This window comes from Macaca thibetana, chromosome 10 (genome assembly GCF_024542745.1).
Source record: "Macaca thibetana thibetana isolate TM-01 chromosome 10, ASM2454274v1, whole genome shotgun sequence".
NCBI classification, from domain to species: Eukaryota; Metazoa; Chordata; class Mammalia; order Primates; family Cercopithecidae; genus Macaca; species Macaca thibetana.
The window spans coordinates 50,541,429-50,553,968 of record NC_065587.1 but is presented as its reverse complement, the minus strand read 5'-3'; the positions used below and the strand labels follow the sequence as shown (position 1 = coordinate 50,553,968).

General features: G+C 48.3%; 1 protein-coding gene across 1 annotated transcript in view; it reads right to left on the bottom strand.

The window, feature by feature from the left end:
- The window catches only part of KCNB1 (potassium voltage-gated channel subfamily B member 1), a 118,981-nt gene that overhangs the window by 12,046 nt on the left and 94,395 nt on the right, over positions 1-12,540 (bottom strand). The window lies entirely within an intron of this gene.

Below are 12,540 nucleotides of genomic sequence, written 5' to 3'. Positions count from 1 at the left end.
TGCAGGTAATTCCTAGGGAGGCACAGACATTCTGGGCCCATGTTAACTCTTGACTGGAACTATGTGCCTTTGAGGGCTAAAGACCTTAGCTTAGCTACCTTCGAGTGCCCTGGATCAAGAAGAGGGCTTGGCCCAGAGAAAGGGCTCAATGGATATATGTTGAAATTAATGGAATCTAGGCCAGTCTACAGACTGTGCAGGAAAGCAAACAGATGTAATCAATTGCTCTGAGGGTCTTTTTTTTTTTTTTTTTTTTTTTTTCCAAAAATACAAATCCAATCACACTACTCCTTTGCTTAATAAATCTCCAGGGCTCCTCATGAAAAAATCCAACCCCCTAAACCTGTCTATTGGGTCCCCTATACCTGTCTTACTTTTGTAGATTTTTCCCTTTCTCTTCCTCTGACCCTGTTAAGTGGGAAAGGGGGGCCTGGTCACCGTGGTTGTATTATTTGATCCTGGCTGCCACTGATCAGAGCACGAAGTTTGGATAAAAAATCTAGGCGGAGCCAATCTGTATACTGGGGCTTAGCCAACCTACCTTTGAGAAATTTGAGCTCAGGAACCCAGGCAGCGAGTGGGTTACAGGAGGGTGAGTCCCTGAATTAAATGTTAAGTAGAATCTAGGCTTGAATCAGCTTCATGATAAGCCCAATCCTCAAGCAACTGTCTCCCAAATGTAGGGGACAGAGATGCCATAAAAACATCAGAGAAAGCTGAACCTTAGCCTAGGCATGGTGGCTTACATTTGTAATCCCAACACTTTGGGAGGCTAAGGTGGGGGAATTGCTTGAGCCCAGGAGTTTGAGACCAGCCTGGTCAACACAGTGAGACCCTGTCTCTACAAAAAATAAAAAATCTGCTGGATGTGTTGGCACATGTCTATAGTCCCAGCTACTTGGAAGGCTGAGGTGGGAGAATCTCTTGAGCCCAAGGAGGTTGAGGCTGCGGTGAGCCATGACCACACCACTGCACTCCAGCCTGGGTGACAGAGAGAGAAACCCTGTCTCAAAAGAAAACAAAAGAAAAAGGAAAAAAAAGAAAGAAACGAAATTAGCCGGGCGGGGCTGCACCTGTATTCCCAGCTACTTGGGAGGTGAGGCAGGAGAATCGCTTGAGCCCGAGAGGCAGAGGTTGCAGTGAGCCAAGATCGCACCACTGCACTCCAGCCTGGGCGACAGAGTGAGACTCCATCTCAAAAAACAAACAAACAAACGAAACAAAAGAAAAAGACAAAGAAAGCTGAACCTTCAAGAAAAGGCAGAGAATGAAGGGAAGGTGCAGATGAAGGAGGAGTGGGGACCACAGGAGGGCCATAGCAAGGTGCAGAGGGCAGCAGTTAAGAGCTGAGGCACTGGTGTCAGCCTGTTTGAGGTTCAAGCCTCAGCTCTCTGCCATTTCCTTACATTGAGCAAGTTATTTAACCTCTCTAAGCCCCAGTTTCCTCATCTAGAAAATGGGCTGATAACAGTATCTACCTCAGAGAACTGCTGTGAAGATGAAATGTGTTAGCACAGGCAAAATGCTAGGACAGCTTCTAGCAGCAGTGGTGAGTGTCTAATAGATGCCAGCTGTCATCACAGGGGAAATCTCAGCCCACATCACCCCATCCACTCAGATCACCCAGCCTTGGGGTGGCCCAGTCTCGGTCTTTGCCTTCTGTCCTTGTTCTGAGACTGTCTGCTGTATCCTGTAAGTCAACCCAATGCTGCATGGGTGAGTGTGAGAGGTTTCTGGCCCTGCAATGAATCCCCAGGAAGGACACATGGTTGTCAAGTCCTTCTCATTTTGACTCTGACCCCTCTCTCTGGCCACTCCTGCCATGGGTTCTCAAAATTCACGCTCCTCTAGTCACACACTATCATTGGTCAATTCTGTATGTCCAAGCTTCTTGCTCACTGTCTGGTGAATTCCAATCCATCTTTTCAAATCCAGCCCACGCGACTCCTTCCCTCTGGAGTTCTCCCTGCTTTCCCCAGGCAGGGTTGACTGCTCCATCCTTGGGTTTCCTCACCATTTTACCATACCTTGGGGATACTTACCACTCATATCCCATCACAGATGTGCGTGTGTGTGTGCATGTGTGTGTATGCGTGCATGTGCGTGCGTGCGTGTGTGCGTGCGCGTGCGTGCGCGTGCGTGTGCGTGCGTGTGTGTGCATGCACGTGAGTGAGTGTGCTTATTGCTGCTCAGAATCAGTCAGCACTGGGAGGATGAGGATGGGTTCTGAGGTTTATCTGTGGGCCCCCAGCACCTGACCCAGGGTGGGACACCTAACAGGCGCTCCCCACGTATTTGTTGGCTGTTGCTCAAGTTCATGGAGCTAGAAGTAGAAGGGTCAGGACCAGAATTCAGTTGTTATTGTTGTTTTAAGAGACAGTGTCTTTCTCTGTTGCGCAAGCTAGAGTGCAATGGTTTAATCATAGCTTACTGCAGCCTCAAACTCCCATGCTCAAGCAATTCTCCCACCTCAGCCTCCCAAGTAGCTGGGACTGCAGGAGAGTACAATCAAGCCCAACTAATTTTTAACTTTTTTTGTAATGATGGGGTCTCACTTTGTTGCCCAGACTGGTCTGGAACTCCTGGGCTCAAGCTATCCTCCTGCCTTGGCCTCCCAAAGCACTGGGATTACAGGTGTGAGCCACTGCACTGGCCTGGGAAATATTTCTTGGTCATCTACTCTGCGTGAGGCACTAGGCTAGACACTTGGGATGCCACAGGGGGCAAGAGAGTGCCAGTGCCCTGATGGGCCAGCTCTGAAGATGAAAGGGAATGTTCTGAGGTGTGGTGCCTCCCCAGCCTCAGGGGTTCTATAACTTCTGATTTTTTTTCCTGTAGTTAAGTCTGACACATCCTATGTTTAAAAAAATAGGTTTTGAGTTTCTTGATTTGCACCCATTGAAAAAGAAATATTCTGTAATATTTTATAAAATGAAATGTTTGAGGCCGGGTGCGGTGGCTCATACCTGTAATCCCAGCACTTTGGGAGGCCGAGACAGGTGGATCACCTGAGGTCAGGAGTTCAAGACCAGCCTGGCCAACGTGGTGAAACCCCGTCTCTACTAAAAATACAAAAAATTAGCCAACCATGGTGGCAGGCGGCTGTAATCCCAGCTACTCGGGAGGCTGAGGCAGGAAAATCGCTTGAACCTGGGAGGTGGGGGTGGCGGTGAGCCGAGATCATGCCATTGCACTTCAGCCTGGGCAACAAGAGCGAAACTCTGGCTCAAAAATAAATAAAATAAAACGTTTGATATATACAAAAGTAGACCTAATTTATATATATATATATATATATATATATATATATTTTTTTTTTTTTTTTTTTTTTTTTTGAGACGGAGTCTTGCTCTGCCGCCCAGGCTGGGGTGCAGTGGCCGGATCTCAGCTCACTGCAAGCTCCGCCTCCCAGGTTTACGCCATTCTCCTGCCTCAGCCTCCCGAGTAGCTGGGACTACAGGCGCCCGCCACCTCGCCCGGCTAGTTTTTTGTATTTTTTAGTAAAGACGGGGTTTCACCATGTTAGCCAGGATGGTCTCGATCTCCTGACCTCGTGATCCGCCCATCTCGGCCTCCCAAAGTGCTGGGATTACAGGCTTGAGCCACTGCGCCCGGCCTAATTTATATATAATTTATGAACCATAATCAAACGAACACCTAGAACCCACCACCCAAATGGAGAGACAGAATAGGCAGCAGTAACACTGACACTTCCTTTGTGTCCTTCCCACTCCAGAGACAACCTCTGTGTGCAGTTTTTCATCCCTTGGTTTCTCTGTATGATTTTCAATAAGAATGTATGGGTCCCTAAATTGTCATTTTGTTGCGCTTTTTTTTTTTTTTTTTTTTTTTTTAAGAGAGAGAGTCTCCCTCTGTGGCCCAGGCTAGAGTGCAGTGGTGCAATCACAGCTCAAATGCCTAGGCTCAAACGATCCTCCTGCCTTAGCCTCCCAGGAAACTTGGACTACAGGCACATGCTACCATGCCTGGCTATCCTGTGTAGAGATGGGGTCTTACTATGTTGCCCAGGCTGGTCTTGAACTCCTGGCCTCAAGCAATCCTCCCACCAGGGCCCACAAAGTGCTAGGATTATAAGCGTGAGCCACTGCTCCTGGACTTCCCTCAGTTTTGAGGCTATACTGTATGTATTTTGCTACTTGTATCACTCTTTCCTTAATGGTAAAAACAAAAAATCAAAAAAGCCTACTCACCTTCTTTGTTTCATTTTAGCTTTATTCTAAGAAATAATATGCAAAATTGCTGATTTTTCATGCCAGGGCTATATGTATTAAATATTCACCAAAATAAATATGTGATTGTTGGAATAACATCTTGGCAGCACACTTTTTAGCGCTCCTGTGTTGAGGTGAGGAGTGTGGGTCCTGGAGTTGAAATTCTAGCTCTTGCCATTCATTGGTGGGATGGCCTTGGGCATCCAAATGTTCACTGCCACAGTTTCCTTATTTGTAAAATGAGGACATACTAGTGGTTTTTAAGGGGATGATTTTTACTCCTAGGGGACACTTGGCAATTTTGGCAGAAATTTTTGGTCATTACAACTGGTGGGGGGGTGCTCCCGACATCTTGAGGGTGGAGGTCTGGGATGTCACTAAATGCCCTACAATGCACAGGACAGCCCCCATGGCAAAGAATGATCCAGCCCGAAATGCCATTAGTACTGAGGTTGAGAAACTCTGGGACATGCCAATAGTCAGCCCCTCACAATTGCGGAATTGGGGACACGGACTGGGTCAGAGAGGTCAGTCAGTGGGCTTTGGGCTGAGCCCTACAGGAAGCCGCTCTTGTCTGGCGACTTCTGGCAGGAGGGCGCCTGCACAGGGAGGAATGGATTCCCGGGGAGTCTGTTCCTTTAAGAGCTGGGAGGTCCTATTTTCCCCCAGAGGCTAGCAGGAGAAGCCTGCTTTGGTTTCTAACCCCCAGACAACTCCAGGGAAGGCCCACATAATTGATGTTCTGATGACAGATGCATGAATTATGCACCCAGCTATTGTCCAGACCTAAGGCAGGCACCCACTTTGTACTGAGACTGCCCTCCCTCTCCCCATCCCTCAGCCCAAGGAGGCCTAGGAAACGAGCAAAGCAGGGGCAGGGGCCCTACTGGACCCCAAGGTGTAGGGGTAGGGGGGAGTGCCTGCTGCTCAGGGTTGGGTTGGGAGGTTCAAAGCACACCTGGCGTCTGTCTGTGTGAATGTGCATCACACAGCATGTGCGGTAATGCAGTGTGGGGGTCTCCCCTGACCCACTCCTCCTGGCCCCACCTGCAAGACCTTTTTCTTTTCCAGACTCAATGAGGCCCTTAGAGTTAGGGCCACACTTCCTGCCTGGGGAACTTCCCAACGTGAGTTAAGCCCTCTGTGCCTCAGTTTCCCCATCTGTAAGACGGGGATCATTGCAAGACTGCAGTGAGAATTCAATGAATTCAAAATGCCCTTAGCTAGTGGCACAGTTACTTTAAACTTTAATAGTATTTATTTCTCCACATTTCTTTACATTTATTTATAAGCTGATTTTGGACTTGAGTTTGAGTCCCAGGGCTATTAATCCCCAGCTGTGTGGCTTTGGACAAGTCACTCCCCCTCTCTGAGCCTCTGTTTCCTTTTCTCTAAAATGAAGATGAAGGTAACTGAGCACTTGACACCTAAAAGCTACCTAATATATAATGTTATTAAACTATTATTCAGGGCCAGGCGTGGTGGCTCACCCCTGTAATCCTAGCACTTTGGGAGGCCGAGGTGGGCGGATCACCTGAGGTCAGGAGTTCAAGACCAGCCTGGCCAATATGGTGAAACCCATCTCTACTAACTATACAAAAATTAGCCAGGTGTGGGGGCGCCTTTAATCCCAGCTACCTGGGAGGCTGAGGCAGGAGAAACACTTGAACCCAGGAGGCGGAGACTGCAGTGAGCTGAGATCGAGCCACTGCACTCCAGCCTGGGTGACAAGAGGGAAACTCCGTCTCAAATAAATAAATTATTATTCAGATAATTTATGGTCAGCCCCACCCTTAACCTCTGTGCTGGTTGCTTTTGGAACCAGGAGTAGGTGTATAGACCCCAGTGACTGCCTAAGGCAGCATGCATCCTCTAAATAGCTTGTGGACCCAGATGGACTGTGTTGATTTGGTTTCTGGGATAAGCCCCAGGAGTGGGGAACTGGCCACCACCTGGGAGTCCTCCCGGCCCCAGCTCAGGCCTGGACAGGCCTCTGCTTTTCTGGGATCTGAGCCCAGTTGGGCTTGGCAGAACTCCAGGAACCCGGGGAGCAGAGGCAGGAGCCAGTACCAGAGACTGGGAGGCTGTCCTCAAATTCCCTGTGAAGAGGTTCTGGATCCTGGAGCCTACCTGTCTGCACCAAATGGGAGAGGGGGCTTTGGTCCTCTGGGGGAAAAGATTGGCAGGTGGGGATCCCCAGGGTGGAATCCAGGAGTGCTGGAACCAGGCCCTCCTCATCCTAATTGTTGACTCTGGTGGTTGATCACAGAGAGGCCTAAGGTCTGTTTATCGTGGCCTCTGCACACTTCTCTGCTGTTCCAGGAAGGTGGATGAGGCACAGACTGGGGCACAGAAAAGGGCTCAAGCTCCCCGCTGGGAAGATGAGGAAACTCAAGCAGAGAATGGAAGAGACTTGCCCACAGTCACACAGCCCATTGCGGTCAATACTGTTCAGTAACACTAGAAGCTTTGGCAAGCTGGAAGCTGCACCTAGTGTTTAGGGCTTGCAAATTGCTCTTCATAAACATGCAGGTTTATAGCTGCGGTATTCATAATAGCCCCACAGTGGAAACAACCCAAATGTCCATCAACTGATGAGTGGATAAACAAAATGCAGCTATCCATACAATGGAATATTCTCATCCATAAAAAGGAATGAAGTGCGGATATTTGCTACGACACAGATGAACCGTGAAAACATTATGATAAGTGAGAGAAGTTAGACACAAAAAGCCACTTATATGATTCCACTTATATGAAATGTCCAGATAAAGCAAATCTATAGAGACAGAAAGTAGGTCAGTGGTTGCCAGGGTGGGAGATAGGGATTAACAGTTAATGAGCATAAAGGATCTCATTAGGATGAAAATGTTCTAAAAACTGATTTAGGGCAAAGGCTGCACAACTTGGTAAAATTTAATAAAAATTATCGAATCGTATGCTGGAAATGGGTGCGCATTGTATGATATGTAAAGTAAAGCCTCAATAAACTTATATAAAAAGTTGCTTTCCATAAACAGAAGCCCATTGCTTTTCTTTTCTTTCTTTTTGAGACAGAGTCTTGCTCTGTCACCCAGGCTGGAGTGCAATGTTGCGATCTCGACTCACTGCAACCTCTGCCTCCTGGGTTCAAGCGATTCTTGTGCCTCAGCCTCCTGAGTGACCGGGATTACAGGTCACTACGTCCAGCTAATTTTTGCATTTTTAACAGAGATAGGGTTTCACCATGTTAGCCAGGCTTGTCTTAAACTCCTGACCTCAGGTGATCCACCCGCCTTGGCCTCTCAAAGTGTTGGGATTACAGGCGTGAGCCACTGCACCGGGCCTTTTTTTCTTTTTTTTTTTTTGAGACAGGATCTCACTCTGTTGCCCAGGCTGGAGTGCAGGGGTGTGATCTTGGCTCACTGCAGCCTCAACCTCCCTTTTCGTATTTTTTGTAGAGATGGGGTTTTGCACGTTGCCCATGCTGGCCCATTGCTTTCCATCCCCACAACATATGGCTAGTTCAAAGGAGAGAATAAGAAGCTGAGCAAGCCACAGAGCTGCTGTAAGCCCTGCAGCGACTCCTCATTCTCTCAGTTAAGTTCCAGTTCCTGTGCATTTAGTTGGCATGTGCTTATTGAGCACTACTAAGTGCTATGCTAGTTGCTGAGGGTGCTGCATGAATAAGAAAGAAAATTTCCCAGCCTCATGGAACTGGTAGGGAGAGGCAGACCAAAAAAACCCAAAAATGTAAACCAGGAAAGAGGCAAGGTGATGTCAGCTAGTGTTAGGTGCTGTGAGTTACTGAGAAAAGCAAACCAGGGGGATCGATGGAGAAGCACTAGGGGTGTCCACAGGAGGCCGAGTGGTCAAGGCAGGCCTCTCTTAGGAGGTGTCTGGTTGCTGAGACTTAAAAATAAGGAGTGTGTGTCATTCAAAGATGCGAACAGTCTAGGCAGAAGGCACAGCACGTATGAAAGCCTTGGGTGGGAATAAGCCTGGTATATCAAGCAACCCAAAGAAACTCAGTGTGGCTGGGGCTGCATGAGTGAGAGCGGGAGAGCGGGGTGAGCCTGATGAGATCTGAGGAAGAGATTTGGGCTTTATATTAAGATCACCTTTCTTCTCTCCCCTGACTATTTCCCCTATTCCCACTGTATTCCACACTGAATCCCGGAGAAACCACTTACAGTTGCCAAACTACACCACCATGGGTGCTTGCAGCTCTAGATCTTTGCTGTTCCCTTTGCCTGGAGTACCCTTCCTCCTACTCCAAACCCACTTCTTCTGGCTGCCTATTCAGGCCTCGGCTTTGGGGCCACTTGCCCCAGCGAGTCCTCTCTGGACCCCCGGTCTGCATTGGGTATATCATTTCTTTGAGCTCCCACAGCCCCTGCACATCTCTGATCACAGCCCTGGTGCTGCTGAGCTGAAATTGTTTTCTCCTTTCTGTCCCACACTAAAGTGTCAGCTCCATGAGGGCCTGGACTGGGTCGGTCTTGTCCACTGCCGTGTCCCCAGCTCCTGAAACAGTGCTTGGTACAGATGGGAGCGTCCTACATAGCTGACAAATGAATGAACAAACGGATAAAGAAAACCGAGGCTCAGAGAATGAAGCGACTTTTCCAGAGTCTCGCAACTTGTAAGCGGTAGTTCCAGACCCGCAGACTTGAACTCAGGTCTGTGGGTCTCCCCAAGACATTTTCAAGGACATAGGAGGAGGTGACTGCTGGCCCATCAAACCTTCGGTCCTTTTATGGTGCTTCCGCTTCCCCCAGCTTTAAGTGGGGATTATAGCTGGGGAGTTTTAATTAGAAGGGTCACTGGTGCAGATCCGATTAAGGGGATTGGGAGCAGTCTGATGGGGTTGCCCGCATCCCCTACAGGCAGTGGCTCCTGGCAGAGGATTGGTGAGACATTGGAGTCAGGAGCCTGCAGGGGGCGCTCGTGGGCTCAAAGGGACAGGAATCCCGTGCTTGTACAACAAAGGATGAAGGCAGAGGGCTTTGCCATGAGAAGAAAACAGTCTCAAAGATGGAAAGAGGATGCAGGGCCAATGTGGAGGGCGCCCTAGCCCTTATAACCCAGAGGCTTTGCTGCTGGGAAGTTTATTTTTACTTGGTTGACCGAGTTTCAAAATTGGGAGATTTTACGTAAAAATCCAGATTTTCAGATTCTTTTGGAAAATTAGATGCTCTGTCTTCAGTCAACCTGCATTCCCAGTGGCAACCACTGGCTGGAGCTAAGGAATAGCAACCCCTTGGGACAGGGAACCGGCTGCCCAGTGTGCCACAGGCCCTTCACCTGTTTTGTGATCCGTTTCTGAGGCAGCTGGGTTTGCAGTCACTGACCCACCTGAGGCGATAATGAAGACAACACCTGCCATAGGGTGTGAAGAACTTTCCAGACAAGATCTGCATCGGACTCCACAAACCAGGAATATGGGGGTCACACGTGCTATACACTGCCCTATTCTGTTTCCCCATACCCAGGAGTCAGGAGTCAGGAGCCTGCAGGGGGCAGGCTAAGAGCTAAGAAGGATGAATAGGAAGTAACCAGGCAGAGTGAAGAGAAAAGCATTCCAGGCGGAGGGAACAGTGTGGGAAAGGCCCCATGGCAAGAATATAGTGGTTGCTAAGTCTGATCAATTCAAGTTCACCAACATCTGTGCATCCGTTCCATTCTCTCCACCTGCACAGCCCCCACCCTCCCGCATCAATACTTCTTTCTGGCCTCCCCAAAACCACTCTCTGGCCCACTATTGCAAAGACCACTAGCTGTCACCAATATCTGTTCTTCCCCTCTTCCATTGTCATAGAGTTTTAGCTGGACCCAGGGCTAACCAGAATAAAGACTACATTTCCCAGCTTCCCTTGCAGTTAGATGTGGCCATGTGATTAACATTGGCCAATGGAAGGTGAGCAGAAATAATACAAGCCCTGTCTCCTTTTCCTCCTTCTTGCTGGCTGGGAGGCAGATGTGCTGGGCAGAGCTGGAGCAACTGTCTTGGATCTGAGATGGAAGCGAATCCCAGCGCTAGACTGGCCCTTTACGGAAAAAGTTTGCTAGCTCCTGGTCTATCTCATAACATCCATCTTGTTTAAGTCACTCACTGTATTTTGGGGTCTTTGTTACAGCTGTTTAGTCTCTCCCTGCCTAACTCTCCAGCCTTCTCTTGTTCCATGATCCTCTCTGCCCTCTCCTCTCAGGTACATTAATCAGTAACCTTCCTTTGGTCGTTCATAGTCTCCACTATCTTCTTGCCACGGGGCCTTTCCCACACTGTTCCCTCTGCCTGGAATGCTTTTCCCTTCACTCTGCCTGGTTACTTCCTACTCATCCTTTTTAGCTCAAGAGCACCTGTTCGAGGAAGCCATCCTTGACCTTCCTAACCAAGTCAAATCCCAATCACAGACTCTCATAGCACTATTATCCTTTTCTTCATAACACTGTTCAAGTTGCAATTTTGCAGTAATGTCCACCTCTGCAGACTGTAAGCAGTGTGAGGGCAGGGGTTATATCTGATTTTTCTCTATCTTGAATCCTTAGAGCACATAGTTGGTTTTCAATACATATCTATGCAACAAAGGATCTCATTTCATCCTGATAACAGTCCTACAGGCTGTGCTGTGCCTCCACCTGTTTCATAATTGGGGAAACTCAGGCTTAGAGGACAAATATCCAGAGGAACACTTAAGAAAATAATAGATGGCCAGGCATGGTGGTGCAGGCCTGTAATCCCAGCACTTTGGGAGGCCAAGGTGGGCAGATCACTTGAGGGCAGGAGTTTGAGACCAGCCTGGCCAACAAGGTGAAACCTTGTCTTTACCAAAAATACAAAAATTAGTCAGGTGTGGTGGCATATGACTGTAATCCCAACTACTCGGGGGGCTGAGGCAAGAGAATCGCTTGAGCCTGGGAGGCAGAGTAGTGACACTGCACTCCAGCCTGGGCAACAGAACAAAATTCTGTCAAAAAAAAAAAAAAAAAAAAAGAAGAAGAAGAAGAAACTAGTAGAGAAAGAGTTTAAATTGATGTTTACTAGACTTTGATGCCCTTCTTTATTTTAAAAAATATATATACTTGGGACCTTTCTTATCCTAGTATCCTGGGGTCTGGTTTTTAACTTATGCCTTCACTTGAACCGTCTCCCTGAGGTAACTGCACTCTTCTTAACAAGCCCTGGGTTGGGCAACGTCTTCCTAACAGGCCAGCCAGGTTCCCACAAGCCTCTCCAAAGGCAGGAATTCTGGGAGGTGGTGATGTCACCATCTCGTGCCCACCTGAGGACAATGGTCTCTGGTGGAGGAGGAGGAGGGACTCAAAACTGATCCCTGCGGAGGGAAGAGAGGATGAGGAGGCTTGTCTCTGGAGGGGAGAAATGCGGGACAGTGTGCTCCCTGCCTGGGTGATTGCCAATTCCCTATATTTGCCGAGGACATGAGCAGTTGAGGGAGGAACTGTCAGTGTTAACTGTGATGAATGGCATGGGTCCATTCCTGTTGTTGAGAGCAATGTATTGAATGAAAAATGAGGAGTGCAGGAAGTGTTAGGCAAGGACAATGTCCCCAGGTTCTGCCGGCCACAAACCAGTTCCCTTGTCCTCTGAGTCTGGCAGGAGGGGAATTGGGGAGGGTAGTCTCTGAGAGCTTGACCAAGGTGGCTGGGGTTGCTAATGGAAGCTAATTACGTGAGTCTGGAGAGATGCTGGGGTTAGGTGCTACTCTGGCTAATGTCAGAATAATGGCTCTGTGAGTGGTCTTTTTTTGATAATAGCCAGATTTTCTGGTTAATGTCCAATCTACTTTTTGAAAGAGACATTTGGGTGGCTTAACAATAGATCTTTCTCATCTATTATGAAATTATAGCAGTTTAGTCTCACTAGAGATTCATACAGAGGTGAAATGGACACGTGGGTAGTCTGGAGACCTACTTTTAATTCTGGCTGGGCATCCTTAGGCAAGTGTCATCACATCTCTGATCTTTCTCATGCAGGATCCACTGAGAGTCTAATGGGTCTCCAGTACAGTTCCTTTCTAGGTGGCAAGGATCTAGTGGCTCTACCATCTCAATAGGTGGCCTCCAGTCTTGCCAAGGCAGAGGAAGGGACAGTGTGGACAAGTCACACTTGCTCTTAAATGCCTGCACCCAAAAGTGATACACATAATTCCCTCCCTCAATAGTGAGGCCTCTGGTCTCTTACTGTGTCCTCCGGGGGACACAGTAAGTGCTTTGAAACTTACAAAATGCTTTATAACAGGCTAAGGAGATGGTCCCCAGTATGGGTGTGTGCAAAATATGATACACTGGAGTGCAGAAACAAATG